Below are 16808 nucleotides of genomic sequence, written 5' to 3' on the forward strand. Positions count from 1 at the left end.
ACACAGGGCTGGTGGTGCTACTCTCAGTGTGCATATGTGCAGGCAAGGGCAGAAACTGCACTGACTTTGTAAAAACTACCATCCAGACCCCTCAGCCCCACGCATCTAAATCTGCAGTCCCAATGTCACTCTGGGCACCAGGTGACCGGCTCTGCCTGCACAATACGCAGGGGACTCTTTGGTACAGCAGAGGACAACCTGGACATTACTCGGTGGGCTTAAGCCAAGACTGGCGCTGCTTTTTCTTTTGTTCTGTTTTGTTTTGTCTTTATATCTTTGATATCTTTGCCTGTGTTGAGTGGGGGTTGTCGGTTGTTTTTACATGTGAATGTATTTGATTTTTTCTTTGTTGTTGTTGTTGAACTTGGTGATTTGCTTCGTTCTGAAATTGTCCTACCAGGGCCCAGCTTAAGAGACACAAGATTCAACATACCCAGAGACCAACTCCAGACCAAACCAGAGTACTACCGGGTTTGACCTACAAGTGACACACCCAGAGGGAATTCTCTACAAGCACAAGAGCCCATAGAGGCCAAACCACATTTAAGTGGTCAACCCTCACGCAGCAGAACACCCTGCGGTGGGCAGAGCCAAGTCTCACAACTAGTCAGCCTAGGAGTTAACCCCACCTACTCACAAGTGAAAAGCAATTAAAGATCTTCTTTAACAGGACAATATACACAACACAAGAGTCACCTTTAGAGCACATGCAGAGGAGAAGAACGAAGTAGTGCAAGTCAAATATAAAGGACACATCCTACATACGATAACCCAGCAAGAACTAAGAACTCTAGGGGATCTACCTAATACGTCAAAGCAAACACAGAGTCAGCCAGAATGGGGAAACAAAGAAACATGTCCCAAATAAAAGAACAGAAGAAACCTCCAGAAATGGAACCAAATGAAATAGAGGTAACCAACCTATCAGAGACAGAGTTCAGAACACTGATAAGAATGTTTCAGGAGCTTAGAGACGACATAAAGAAGGATACAGAAATCATAATGAACAGCCAGTTAGAACTAAAGAATACAGTTACTGAAATAAAGAACACACTTGAAGGAATTAACACCAGGTTAGATGAAGTAGAGGATCGAATCGGCGACTTAGAAGACAAGTTAGCAGAGATCACCCAAACAGAACAACAGAAAGAAAAAAGAATAAAAAACAATGAAGATGGTTTAAGAGACCTATGGGATAACATCAAGCACAACAACATGCACATCATAGGAATACCAGAAGGTGAAGAGAGGAAGCAAGGGATTGAGAACATATTTGAAGTAATAATGTCTGAAAACTTCCCTAACCTGATGAAGGAAACCAACATACAAGCCCAGGAAGTGCAGAGAGTTCCAACCAGGATAAACCCAAACAGGTCCACACCAAGACACATTATAGTTAAAATGGCAAAGGTTAAAGACAAAGAGAGAATCCTAAAAGCAGCAAGAGAAAGACAGAGGGTTACATACAAGGGAACTCCCATAAGACTATCAAATGACTTTTCTACAGAAACATTGAAGGCCAGGAGGGAGTGGCAGGAGATATTCAAAGTGATGAAAAACAAAGGTCTACGACCTAGATTGCTTTATCTAGCAAGGCTATCATTTAAAGTTGATGGAGCTTCCCAGAAAAGAATACGCTAAAGGAATTTATTACCATCAAGCCAGCATTGCAAGAAATATTAAAAGGGCTTCTGTACAGAGAAGAAAGATGAAAACAATCTAACTACAAATTTAAAAATGGCAATAACTATGTACCTATCAATAATCACTTTAAATGTAAATGGATTAAATGCTCCAATCAAGAGACATAGGGTGGCTGAGCGGATAAGAAAGCAAGACCCTTGTATATGTTGCATACAAGAGACTCACCTCGGATCAAAAGACACACAGGCTGAAAGTGAAGGGTTGGAGTAAGATATTTCATGCAAATGGAAATGAGAAAAAAGTTGGAGTTGCAATACTTATATCTGAAAAAATAGACTTTAAAATGAAGAACATATTACAAGACAAAGATGGGCACTATATATAACCCTAGTAAACATCTATGCACCCAACATAGGAGCACCTAAATATATAAAGCAGATATTGATTGACATAAAGACAGAGATCAACAGTAACACTATCATAGTAGGGGACTTCAACACACCTCTGACAACAAGGGACAGGTCTTCCAGACAGAAAATCAATATGGAAACAACAGCCTTAAATGATACATTGGACCACTTGGATTTAATCGATATTTTCAGAGCATTTCACCCCAATGCTACAGAATACACATTCTTCTCAAGGGCACATGGAACATTTTCCAAAATAGACCATATGTTAGGCCACAAAACAAGTCTTGATAAATTTAAGAAACTGAAATCATACCATTTGTCTTCTCTGACCACAGTGCTATGAAATTAGAAATGAACTACAGGAAAAAAACTGGAAGACACACCAAACCATGGAGGCTGAATATCATGTTACTACGTAATGAATGGGTCAAGCAGGAGATCAAGGAAGAAATCAAAAGCTATCTCGAGACAAATGAAAATAAAAACACGATGACCCAAAATCTATGGGATGCCCCGAAAGCAGTCCTAAGAGGGAAATTCATAGCATTGCAGGCCTACCTAAAGAAACAAGAAACATCACTAATCAACAGTTTATCTTCACACTTAAGGGATCTGGAAAAAGAACAGCAAAATAAGTCCAAAGGGAGTACAAGGAAGGAGATAATAAAGATCAGAGCGGAAATAAATGAAATAGAAACCAGAAAAACAATACAAAAGATCAATGAATCCAAGAGTTGGTTCTTAGAGAAGATAAACAAAATTGACAAACCTTTAGCCAGACTCATTAAAAAAAAGAGAGAGAGGACCCAAATTAATAAAATTAGAAATGAAAGAGAAGTGACAACAGACACCGCAGAAATACAAAAAAAATTAAGAAATTACTATGAGCAACTATATGCCAACAAATTTGACAATCTGGAAGAAATGGACAATTTTCTAGGGCCATACAACCTTCCAAGGCTAACTCAAGAAGAAACAGAAAACCTGAATAGACTGATTACCACCAGAGAAATTGAAACAGTAATCAACAATCTCCCAACATACAAAAGCCCTGGACCAGATGGCTTTACAGGTGAATTTTACAAAACGTTCAAAAAAGAATTATCACCTATTCTCCTCAAGCTCTTCCAAAAAATCCAGAAGGAGGGAAGGCTCCCAAACACTTTTTATGAAGCCACTATCACCCTGATCCCAAAATCAGACAAAGACACCACAAAAAAAGAAAACTACAGGCCGATATCTCTAATGAACATAGATGCAAAAATCCTCAACAAAATATTAGCGAACAGAATTCAGCAATACATTAAAAGATCATACACCATGATCAAGTGGGATTCATCCCTGGTATGCAAGGGTGGTTCAACATCTGCAAATCAATTAATGTGATACACCACATTAACAAAATGAAAAATAAAAATCACATGATCATATCAATAGATGCAGAAAAAGCATTTGATAAAATCCAGCAGCCATTTATGATAAAAACCCTTAAGAAAGTGGGAATAGAGGGATCATATCTCAACATAATAAAGGCCATATATGATAAACCCACAGCTAACATCATACTCAATGGGGAAAAGCTAAAACCATTCCCTTAAGATCAGGAACAAGGCAAGGTTGCCCACTTTCTCCACTTCTATTCAACATAGTGCTGGAAGTTCTAGCCACAGCAATCAGACAAGAAAAGAAATAAAAGGCATCCAAATCGGTAAGGAGGAAGTAAAATTGTCATTATATGCAGATGACATGATACTATATAGAGAACCCTAAAGACTCCACCAAGAAACTATTAGAGCTGATAGATGAATTTAGTAAAGTAGCAGGATACAAAATTAATATTCAGAAATCAGTTGCATTTGTATATACCAATAATAAAACATCAGAAGGAGAAATTTAAAAAAAAAAACAAAAAACTCATTTACAATTGCTCCAAAGACTGTAAAATACCTGGGAATAAATTTAACCAAAGAAGTAAAAATCTGTACTCAGAAAATTATAAGACACTGAAGAAAGAAATGAAAGAAGATACAAATAGATGGAAACACATACCATGTTCATGGATAGGAAGAATTAATATAGTTAAAATGTCCATACTGCCTAAGGCAATATACATATTCAACGCAATTCCTATCAAACTACCAACGACGTTTTTCACAGAAATAGAACATATAATCCTAAAATTTATATGGGACCATAAAAGACCCCGGATAGCCTCAGCAATCTTGAGAAATAAGAACAAAGTGGGAGGTATAACAATACCTGACATCAAATTATACTACAAGGCTACAGTAATCAAAACAGCATGGTACTGGCATAAAAACAGACTCATAGATCAATGGAACAGAATAGAGTCCAGAGATAAATCCATGCCTATATGGCCATTTAATCTACGACAATGGAAGCAGGAATGTACGGTGGGGTAAAGACAGTCTATTCAATAAATGGTGCTGGGAAACCTGGACAGCACATGCAAAAAGATGAAGCTGGATCACCTCCTTACACCATATACAAAAATAAATTCAAAATGTCTTAAACTTAAATTTAAGATCTGAAACCATAAAATTCCTAGAAGAAAATAAAGGAAGAAACTTCACAGACATTACCCGGAGTAAGATTTTTACTGATATATCCCCTCGCGCGAGGGAAGTAAGAGAAAAAATAAACATGTGGGATTACATCAAACTAAAAAGTTTTTCCACAGCAAAGGAAACCATCAATAAAACAAAAAGGGATCCTACTGAATGGGTAAATATATTTGCCAATGATATATCTGATAAGGGGTTAGTATCACAACTTTATAAAAAATTCACTCAACTCAACTCCAAAAACAAACAACCCAATTAAAAAATGGGCAGAGGACATGAAGAGACATTTTTCTAAAAAGGACATACAGATGGCAAACAGACATATGAAAAAATGCTCAACCTCACTAACCATCAGAGAAATGCAAATAAAAACCACAATGAGATACCACCTCACCCCAGTCAAAATGGCTATCATCAATAAATCAACAAACAACAATTGCCGTTGGCGTGGATGTGGAGAAAAGGGAACGCTTGTGCACTCTTGGTGGGATTGCAGATTGGTGCAGTCACTATGGAAAACAGTATGGAGGTATCTCAAAAATCTGAAAATGGAACTATCTTATGATCCAGCAATTCCACTCCTAGGTATCTATCTGGAGAAATCCAAAATTCTAATTCAAAAACTTTATGCACTCCTATGTTTATTGCAGCACTATACACAATAGCCAAGACGTGGAAACACCCGAAATGCCCATCAGTAGATGACTGGATTAAGAAACGGTGGTACATTTATACAATGGAGTATTACGCAGCCATAAAGAAGACAGAAATCTTACCATTTGCAACAACATGGATGGACCTAGAGAACATTATGTTAAGTGAAATAAGTCAGACAGAGAAAGACAAATATCATATGATTTCATTTATATGTAGGACCTAAAAAGCAAAATAAATGAACAAACAAAATGGAAACAAGCTCATAGATACAGAGAATAAGTTAATGGTTGCCAGATGGGAGGGTGTTGCGAGAATGGGTGAAAAGGCGGAAAAGATTAAGGTGTACAAATGACCAGTTATAAAAACAGTCACAGAGACATAAAGTACAGCGCAGGGAATATAGTCAAAAATATTTTAGTAACTATGTGGTGTCACACGGGTACTAGATTTATTGGGATGATCACTTCGTAAGTTATGTTAATGTCTAATCACTATGTTGTACACTTGAAACTAATATAATATTGGATGTCAACCGTAATTGAAAATTTAGTTTTGTTTTTGTTTTTAATCCAGAGCTTAACAATTCTGAGGCTCTTATCCTGCCCTTTCTGCTGCAAGTAGCCCACATGAATCAGTTATCCACAAGAAAGCCCAGGGCTGGGGCAAGAGGAGTGATGAATAGATGACCCTGTTACAAAAGATTTACCATTTCCCAGTGTCCCTGCGTCTGCCTAAAGAGCTGCTCCAGCCTGTGCTTGACAGCTGTCTGTAATGGAGACAGATAGCTTTTTCTTTTTAAAAATAAGAATTACCATTTGTTTCTTCTGCTCTCCCCTCAAACTCTTCCTGTCTCAGACACATCAGTGACATGATAAATATCTTATTGTTTTCTATCTTTAGGACTTTCATACTCCTGGGTAAAATGGAAACCTGGGTTTGGTCCTAAAAAAGAAATGATTTGCAAACTTTCATCTGTAACATAAAATATAGCCATTAGCAGTCAAATAATGACAATGGTTGGATACTGACTGCTGCCAGTAATTGTGTTAGGTTCTTTTCATTCATTATCTCACTGAATGAATCTTCACAGTTCCCATATGACTTAGATTACCCTCTATGGCCCCTTGAAGCATTTTCATATTGAGTTCCACCCTTCTACTTCAAGCATAGGCAGAAGCTGGCAATACAGGAACAGGCAAAGGGATAATATTCTATCCAGTTGGGAAAAAACAACCACAATCCTCATTAAGATCTATGCATTTTAGAAAGAGACTGATGAAGCTGTTAAATATGTTTAGGAAGCACTGTCTTCTCCCTGCACTCAATTTGAAAATTACAACAAAGAGTTTTTAAAATCAGACATTATTCTATCATGCAGAGATAAACATTGATAATGTTGATAATGTTTTAATATTTTCCAGTCTTATTTATATGTCTGTCTTCCCTTTTTTCTGTTTGTTGATTTTTTTAAACCCAAATATACATCATATATTAGTGCAATTTTGTATCCTTTTTCATTGAAAATTATATTGTATTTTCCCATGTCATTAAACACAATTTTTGAAAGATTTTTCAAATGCTACCTTATGTATCATAATTTATTCAACAATTCCCCAATTCACTGAGAGATCATATAATAGAATATTTTATTATACAAATACTGTAATACACAACATAATAATTTTTTCTGCATCTCTATTCTCTTCTGAAAATTTTCTAGGATTGCGATTACTGGATCAAAAAATATAAAAGCTTCCTTTTTGTAAGGAGGCTGATCCTGTGCACAATTTCACCAAAGGAGAATTTACCATCTCCAGGTCTAACTAGTAGTATCATTATGTTTAACACTTGCCAAGTAGGTGAAAATGATTTTGTTTTGTATGTCCTACATTTTTATGTAATGGCAACAGATTGCATTCTTTTGCAACATGTCTTTTGAAATTTTTTACTCTATAATATTTTTGAGATTTATCTGTTAATATATGTTGTTCTCATTCATTTCTTTTGCTGTTCAAAAATCACCCCTTGTATAAATAATTCATTATACACAGAGAGAGGGTGCCAAATAATGTATACACATTTTAAGAAAGGAAAAACTATTAAAATTGTAATACTCAATATAACAAAAGATGAATACAAGTCACGTTTGACTTCTGCAATTACAAGAGGCGCTCAAAATGGTTACCATCAGCGTCCAGACACTTTTGATTATGGCGAACTACTGCTTGAGCAACGTTGTTCAAAGTGTTCACTTGTATACATTTTTTGACACCTTGATATATGTTCATTCGCCATTGGTGAGTATTTATATTTTCTTGAATAATGAAAAAAATGCTATTGTAAATATCTTATAGTCATCTCCTTGGGTGCATGAGTCATGGGAGATGCACACACCTTCCTTCAACTTTTCTGGATGATGCCACACTGGATTCCCCAGTGGCTGTCCCAGTTTGCCCCATAAATGATAATCCCCATTGCTCCACAACCACATCATCCCTTTTAAATTTATTCTGCCACTTTATTTATATTGGATGGATGCAAAAAGTTATAATGATTTTAATTTAAATTTCCTGGTTACTTTTTAGGTTTCACAGTCTTTCATTTATTAACTGGCCATTTCTTTTACTTGTTCAATTTATGTATGTTCAGAATCCTCCCCACTTCTCTATTCACTTTTTTCTGATTATTTTTATTAGCTCTTTGTATAGTTCATATTAGTTCCCTACATTCTACAAATATAGGCATAGTCTGCGGCGTGTTGCTATGATTATCATTTTCCTGGTAAGATGCCCCTTGTTTTTTTAATCCAAATGACATAATACACATGTTCTGCCAACGTTCATATAGCAAAAATTTAAATTTATGACACCAAAGCTCAAAATAAAAATTTTGACAAAATGATGTACAGGAAAATTCTCAAGATACTCTCCAAGTACATTCAGTAGACTGTCAGAATCATATATAGATATGGTGAAAAGAATGCTAAATATCAACATAAAAGACATGCGTTTCAGACACTGGTGGTGCTAAAAGGCTATCATAGCATCGATGTGAGCCACACTCTGCCACTGCAAACATTCCCACAGTCCCTTTCATATTTAGCTCTTCTCTTTGCTTACTGTTAGAGTCCCCAGAAAATTGAGAAAACATTGAACATAATTACAGAGAAGGAAGCAAAATAAGTGAAAAAAGTTATTGCATACAAAGCAAGTGTTTTTTAACAACTATAGTAATTGTTAGCACATAAGGGATAAAAAAAAAATTTAAGTATTTTAAATCCTAACATGATAGATTATTGTTCTTCTATGGTCACTTTGCTGTGTTTTACCTACATTTTGGGAAATTGGTTGGGAGGCTGGGTTGATATATAACACATTATCATTTTTCTCCTTTAAAGTAATGGAAACCTGTCTCCTGGAAACCACTGTCAGGTGGAACATCTGATCATCAGGTATGAATGGCTCACATCAAACAAGGGATGTCTGTATTTTTTTTCTACCATGTTCTTTATCTTCTGCTGTTTGCTTCCTTTTTGTCTTTTTTCTATATGTAAACATTTTCTCATTTAATCCTGGCAACAACACTACAAGGTAGCAAACATGACCATATTTTTGCAGATGAAGGCACCTACGTGTTGGCGTAGCCCTGCTCCCTCCAGAAGCTCTAGAAGAGATTCCGTTCCTTGCCTCTTCCACCTTTTGGTGTTTGCTGGTTTTCCTTGGTTTGCGGCCACATCACTCCAGTGCTCCAGCTTTACATCACCTTCTCTTCTCCTCAAAGCTCACTCTGCCCCTCTCTTTTAAGGATCCCTATGACAGCATTTAGAATTCTCTGAGTTGATGCAGGATGATGAGATCCTCATCTCAAGATCCTTAATTTAATCACATCTGAGACCCTTTTTCCAAATAAGGTCACTTTCACACGTTCCAGGAATTTTACATGAATACTTTTATAGAAACCACTCTTCAGCCTGATACACTGGCTCAAGGTCACACAGCAGGACATGGTGTAGACATTCAGATGTGGGACTTGCAGACACGATGATTAATATTCATTTCACTCCATGTGCTGTATTCCATCTGATTGTGTGACCTCTCATCTCTGCCCCTCTTCACACCTCAGCTTCCCCTCAGTCTGTCCCACCTGCAAATGAGGCCAATATTCTGCTCCCCCAGTTCTAGGGCCATTTCCAAGGAGAGTCTTAAGAGGCTGAGCTGCCCACTAAAAAATTTATTCATGCATTCTGAGTTTCCTTTATCATTCCCAGTCAGCTTCCTGAGTCTAGTTCAAGGACCACACTAGATCACCAAAGCAAACTTGTTGGAAATAACTGTTACATCTTCTTCCTTATTCATACTGATTTTTTAAATGTCCCCATAAGTCTGTAGTATGACAGAAGAAAAAATGGTAAATATCATCCTCTTTCTTTTTTCTGGACTTGCTATGTGCTGTTACTTAGGGAATGAAAATGGACAAGAGAAGGAAATCATGCTATGTCTTCTAAACTGTTCTATAATGCTCAGTTTGAAGGTTAATCAAAGCCCAGTTGCTTTTGGCAAGAAATTGCTTGGTGTAGAGTCTAGAAAATGGTGATTTTTTCCCACCTGCCTAATGTGCGGGACAGTAAGCATCTACAAAGTTCCATTCTGCACACATACTTCCTCCTTTATTCTAAGAACCAGCATTTGTATTTACACAGATTGCGTAGAATTCAATCTAACCTTCCTTTTCACAAGCTACCTGGAGTTAATATGCATACTACACTATTTCACATAAAATGTAAAAAGCTCATAATTGAATAGCCTTTTTAAAAATCTTCCCATTCTAATTACATCTACATGCATCATAAATCCCATAAGACACTTATTATTTTTACTTAAATAGACATATGAGTATTTAAAAGCAATTAAGAGGAAAGAAATGAGTTTTTATATTTACCTTACTATCCATGATTTCTAATGTTCTTCATTCTTACCTGAGGATCTGAGTTTTTATTTATTTTCATCCTGAAGAACTCCCTTTAGCATTTCTTGTAGTAAAGGTTGGTCTGCTGACAATAAATTTTCTCAGTTTTTCTTTATCTGAAAACGACTTCATTTTGCCTCCATTCCTGGAGTACAGTTTCATTGGACATGGAATTCTGGATTGATAGTTTCCTTTCCTTTCAGCCTGTTAAAAATATTGTTCCACTATCTTCTAGCTTTTACGGTTTTTGAAGATAGGTGGGCAGTATTTCAAAACGTAGTTCCCTTGTATATACTATGTTGGTTTTCTCCGGCTGCTTTCAAGATTATGTCTTGGATATTCAGCAGGTTGATTATGTTGTGCCTCCACATTGTGAATATGCAAATATATCCCTTTTGATAAATTTGAAAAGTTTGGGGCCACAATTTATTCAAAAACATTATGCTCCATTCTCTCTCTTCTTTCCTTCTGGGACACCAATTAATTACCTATATATTAAAATGTTTGCTATTATCCCACAAGACCCTGAAACTTTGGTTCAGGTTTTTGTTTGTTTGTTTGTTTGTTTTTTAAATCTCTTTTACCCTCTGCTCTTCACGGAGAAAATATTAACTTCAAATTCACTGACTGCTTGTAGTCTGCCCTGTGTATATATGTCCCAAGGGTAAGGCAGTGATTCAAGCAAAATTTACCCTAAGAATTTGTGGTTCCATCTCCTTTCTGAGATTCCCCCTCATTTTCTAGTAGCTATGGTCACCACAAACTGTCCTCTGGTTCTTCCAGCCAGAACTGTGGGTTTTCTACTGGAGTTTCAGTTACCCAAAGTGGCACTGAATGTAACAGCTTAACCTCTGGGTGGGAAATTTAACCTGGGCCAATCCCCTCTGCCAGGTGTCAACTTACCTTCAGAATCTGCCTGCTTTTGTTCACCCCACAAACCCTTCAGGGAGTTGTTTTTATTTTTTGTTGTTTTTTTCCTTGTATTTTGGCCAGAGTTTATAGTTGTTATCTGTGGGAGTTTACTGAGCTATATGGGAAGCAGAAATCATGATTCCTTGTTTTAACTTTGTTATTATATCTGCAACAGTCATGGTGAGTTTGATAATGCTGTATGAACAAACAACCCCCCCAAACTTAGTAGCTTAAAAAAATAAAAAGGTTTATTTCCTGACTCATGACACCTGTTCATTTCCCAGATTAACAAGGGCTCCTGTCATCCTCACTCAAGGACACAAGATGGTGACCTTCACTATCGACTTACCATTCTGGTGGGGGATAAAGGGGACATGGCGAATAATGCACTAGTGTTTAATGCTTTTGCCCAAGCCAACACATATCACTTCAGTTTACATTTCACATGGCCTTGCTTAAATTCAAGACAGTGAGGAAGTGTACCCATTCTACGTGTCCAAAAGGAAGAGAACTAAAATACTTATAAGCAACCCGAATGGCTGCCAAGGTGTCCTTTGTTGTGTAGATTTTCTTCATTTTCACAAGGTCAAATCTGTCAATCTTTTCCCTTATAATATCTGTGTATTATGTCTTGTATAAAAAGATCTACCCATCCCAAGGTTATAAAATGTCTCTTATACTTCCTTCTAATATGTTTGAACTTTTGCTATAAACCTGTTGTGGTCTCTAGCATAACTAGAGCTGTGTGTGTGTGTGTGTGTGTGTGTGTGTGTGTGTGTGTGTGGTAATGTATCTAACATTTTTTCCTAGGTGTATAGCCAATTGCCCATTCACTGAAACCCTATCTTTCCCACTTACTAATGTAATATTCTATCCTTATTAATAAGTACAATTTTATGTATACAAGGATCTGTTTTTGAGCTCCTTACTCTAGCTAACATTGTATTTATCTGGTATGTAGCCCCAGTGTATAAATGTTTTAATTTTTTAGGCAAATGCCCCATCATTGTTCTTCCTTTAAAATAAATCTCCTCCATGCATGTTTAAAAATTATTCTAAAGTATTGTCTTTCTTTTCAAAATCTAGAACATGCTTTGAAAAACCCTTAAGAAATTCTGTTGGGATTTTAATTGTGATAGTACAGATTTTAAACATATTTTGTCTTCCCACTAGGGAACATGGTATTTCTCTCTAATTTATTTAGGTTTGCTTTTAAACTGTTTGGTAGAATTTAACATTTTTTTATATATATATATAGTTAGTGTTTAATCCATTTTAGTTTACTTGTGAATCCTATGGTTTTTGTGGTTCTTACAAATATACAAGAAATCTTTTGATTCTTTAATGGAATCTTTCATACCATACTGAACTCTATTAGTTTTGTTTTGTTTTGGAGAAGTAAGCCTTTATTTCCTTGATTCACAAATAAACCTGGCTATGCTGGTTGCTGACTCTATCAGTTTCCTTCCTACGTGGTTTAATAACTATGTTTTCTTGGGTCTACATGCATACATCATTAATCTGATTAATCAGCTGAACGCTCACTTGAAAGAAACTGATTCAGCCCTCAGACATCTGGACACCTAGCAACCAAACTGCAATTTTCCATCAGGTGACATATGAATCACTCCTACAACTGGGTTCAAGATAAACATCGTGGAACAAACTGGACTCCAAGAGACATTCTCCTGGATATCAGCGCTAAGGAATCACTTGACTAACTCCCTTTTTCTTTTGTTCTGCCTCTTCTTGTGTACCTATAAAACCCCTTGGCCATTCTAAGAATGGAGAAGGTGGCCTTTGTGACAGTAGTTTGCCATCTTCCCAGAATGCCAGCATTTTAAATAAACCTACTTTTTCCCCCACCAATCATTGTTTCTCGATTATTGGCTCACGAGTGGCAAGCAGCCGAAACTGAGTTCAGTAACAAAATCTTTTTAAATAGTACTGGCTCATCTCTTCTTTTCAGAGTTCTCCAGAAGAAGCTTTTAGTTTTTGTTGTTGGTATTGCTGTTTTCCAAATTGTTGAGCTTTGCATTTAAACTTTTGTTATTAGTTTTATTTCATTGTATGCAGAGCATTTAGCCATGCAAACATTTTATCTTTCATAATATAATATGGTTTTCTTTGACATATAATATGTGATCAAATTTTTTCTAAATGCTTCATTCTTCTTAAAAGAAAGATGTTTTTGATTTGTAGAGAACAAAGTTCAATAAATATTTATTAGGGCCAGCCCGGTGGCTCAGGCGGTTAGCGCTCCATGCTCCTAACTCTGAAGGCTGCCGGTTCGATTCCCACATGGGCCAGTGGGCTCTCAACCACAAGATTGCCAGCTCAATTCCTCGAGTCCCTCAAGAGATGGTGGGCAGCGCCCCCTGCAACTAAGATTGAACACGGCACCTTGAGCTGAGTTGCCTCCCGGATGGCTCAGTTGGTTGGAGCATGGGCTCTCAACCACAAGGTTGCCGGTTCAACTAGCAACAGCAACTGGACCTGGAGCTGAACTGCACCCTCCACAACTAAGATTGAAAGGACAACAACTGGAAGCTGAACAGCACCCTCCACAACTGAGATTGAAAGGACAACTTGACTTGGAAAAAAAAAAAAAAAAATTCCTGGAAGTACACACTGTTCCTCAATAAAAGTCCTGTTCCCCTTCCCCAATAAAAAGAAATCTTAAAAAATAAATAAATAAATAAATAAATAAATATTTATTTATTTATTAAATCAGCTTTATTAGATTATTAAAATACTCTTATATACTCTGTGTTTATCTGACCCATGAAAGCTCAATAAAAGTGCATTAAAGTCTCATACAACAATTCTATTTCTATCAATTTTTCCTTTTATTTCTAACAACCTTTGTTTCATGTATTTTGAGGCTGTTACCATATCAATGAAGATTCAAGACTGTCTTACCTTCATTGTGAAGTCTAATGATTTTAAAGAAAATATAATCTCCTTGATCAAATTTAATATTTCTATGGTCTTTGATTCTATTTTGTTTAATATTGCCAAGATTACTTTTTGCTTTATTTTGCTTTTGCTGATAAATCTTGTTCATCCATTTTTTATTTAATATCGATGAGTCACTTTGTTTTAGGTATATCTCTTCTCAATAACACATGTTTAGATTTTGCCTTTTAGCTGAAAGAGAGAGTCTTTGTTTCAATAGACTAGTTTAATGATTATTTTATAATGAGAGTCAGCTTCACAAAATGCTTCCACATTCACATTTGGTCTCCTCAACATGTAAGATGCACGGGAAATGTCATTCCTATTTCATATGTAAGAAAACTCAAAAACAAATAGGTTAAATATATTTCCCAAGGTTATTCAGGTAAAATATGACAGTGGTAAGATTTAACCAAAGGATTCTAATACTAAACTCATATTTTTACAAATATATAATATACTCTTGCTGAACATAAATATTCAGGTGGACTATTTGGTGCAATTGTCTCTTTTTACAGTGGGGAGTTTACATTATTTATTTGTGTTTGTATGAATGATATTTTTGGCTGTACCTCACTGATCTTACTTTATGCTTTATATAGTTTGTGTTTCACCATTAATTTGTTTGTTTCACATACTTTGTAATTTAGACCAGGTTGCACATTATTTTATCTCTCTATTGATTTGGAAGTCATACATCTTAATTTTATTTTCTAATAGTGATAACTGGTATACCAAAAAGAATGTTAATATTTGTTGAATAAATAAGTAAACTTTAAAACTTTTAAAGGGAACCAAAATTTTGTGACTTTGAAACTGTTCTGGGATAGTGATTTTAAGCTATTTATTAAGAGTCAAGTTTCAGAAACAATCTTTGACCTGCCCCCTGTCCTGACCAAGGGATTCAGACAGAAACCTGCTACAGGAAGGATATCTTAGAATGCAGCCTTAGCCTCATTTGAATTAAGTGTGCTAAATAAGAGTCCATCAGGCAGGTGCCTGTTGCCTAGATAACCCTGTATCCCTTTGTTTACAAACTGCCCAGCAACAATATTCCTGCCATGTGTGCTCCCTTCTCCCTCAACTACCTGTGAATCACCTATTCTCACTTCTGAACTTCTCCAGCTTTCTCCTTTGAACAAAAAGTTTTATATACCCAATGGTGTCTCACCTTTTTTGGAATTTTCGTGCTTACATGAATTTTCTATAGGCATGTATTATTTTGATTTTCTCCTGTTACTCTGTCTTTGTTAATTTGACAGTTAGCCCAGCTAGAAGAATTTAGAAGGTGGGAGGAAAGGTATTCTTTTTTTTCCCAAAGCTCCCACACTTTCAAATACTTGGAATCATCAAATCCACTCTTAGAAAAATGAGGATTTTTCATGGTTTTATTTCTGTACTCTGTAAATATGATCTTGGGTTTTGTCATCACTTAGTATTAAATATAAAAATATTAAATACTTAATACTTATTAAAGCATGATTTTATATTACATATTTTGTCTTTCAAAAGTATATTTTTACATTTGCATTCAGTGTTATCAGTTACAACTGTTTAAATCTCACTTTACATTTAATTGGTTTCATTATTAATGGTCAGTTTCTTAACCATTAACTTCTCTGTTACAGAATTTTTTAAATTTGGTTATAAGTTACCTAAACCAGTGCTTTCTAAATCTTAGTGTATGTAAGAATCTCCTACAAAGACTGTTAACACACCTATTGCTTCACTCCCTCCAGAGATTTTGTTTTAAGAGGGGGGGGCGGGACCTGAGAACCTGCACTCCTAACTAGTTTCCGGAGAATACTGATGTCACTGGAGTCTAAACTTCCCTTTTGAGTAGCACAGACCTGAGACTACATCCTCAAGTCATTTCCGTAGCAAAGAGGTGTTCTTTTCTTTTCTCTTGCATATTTGAGAATCTCTTTCTCATAAATGAAAGACAACTATATTTACCATTCTTGAGTACATTCTTCCAAACTGTTCCAAGCAAAGTTTGTAGATTTTATAGCATTTTCTTATATCATACAGTATGACAAAGAAGAAAAAAGCCTGATTTTTGCTCCTTGGTAAGGTAAACTGATTCCTCTGCCTGTGTGCTTGAAGGATTTTTTTTTCTTTATTCTTTAATTTTAAAAACAAATCCAAGTTTTGATAGTATGGAACTCTTTTCATTAATGTTGTCTGGACTATGGAAAGCAATTTCATTTGTATACTGAGGCTTTTTTGTTTTGTTTTCATTTTATTATTTTAATCTTTGATTACTACTTGTGTTCCAATTGTTTTCTGCCTCAAGAACATTGATAATTCTTAGACTGGTTCTAGTGTTTAAGTCTATGATCTCTGTCTTCTATATTTTTAATCTTCTCTATTTCATTAATTTAATTTGTATTGTCCTTTTCTTCATTTTGACAGAACTTGTCAATATTTCTTCTATAATAGTGATTTTTTTAATGCTGTTTACTTTTCAGCTTCTATGTAAATTTTAATTCTGTATGGCATTCTCATTTTTTTACCATGTTTTCTTGACTAATGGGTCTTCTTTTCCGACCCTTCTTACTTTCTTTTAGTCTAAGCTTATGCTCTCATTTCTGTTTCCTAAGGTTATTAAGGATGCTAAACTTCTACAGATTTTTTTCATCTTCCTGGGACAAATCATCCTGGGAGGTCAACT

The 16808-nt window shown here is 35.8% G+C and overlaps 1 protein-coding gene across 7 annotated transcripts in view; it reads right to left on the reverse strand.

Moving 5' to 3' along the window:
* FHIT (fragile histidine triad diadenosine triphosphatase) overlaps window positions 1-16808 on the reverse strand; it is a 1368446-nt gene that overhangs the window by 883902 nt on the left and 467736 nt on the right. The gene's annotated exons all lie outside the window — the stretch shown is intronic.

This window comes from Rhinolophus sinicus, linkage group LG10, assembly GCF_036562045.2.
Source record: "Rhinolophus sinicus isolate RSC01 linkage group LG10, ASM3656204v1, whole genome shotgun sequence".
NCBI classification, from domain to species: Eukaryota; Metazoa; Chordata; class Mammalia; order Chiroptera; family Rhinolophidae; genus Rhinolophus; species Rhinolophus sinicus.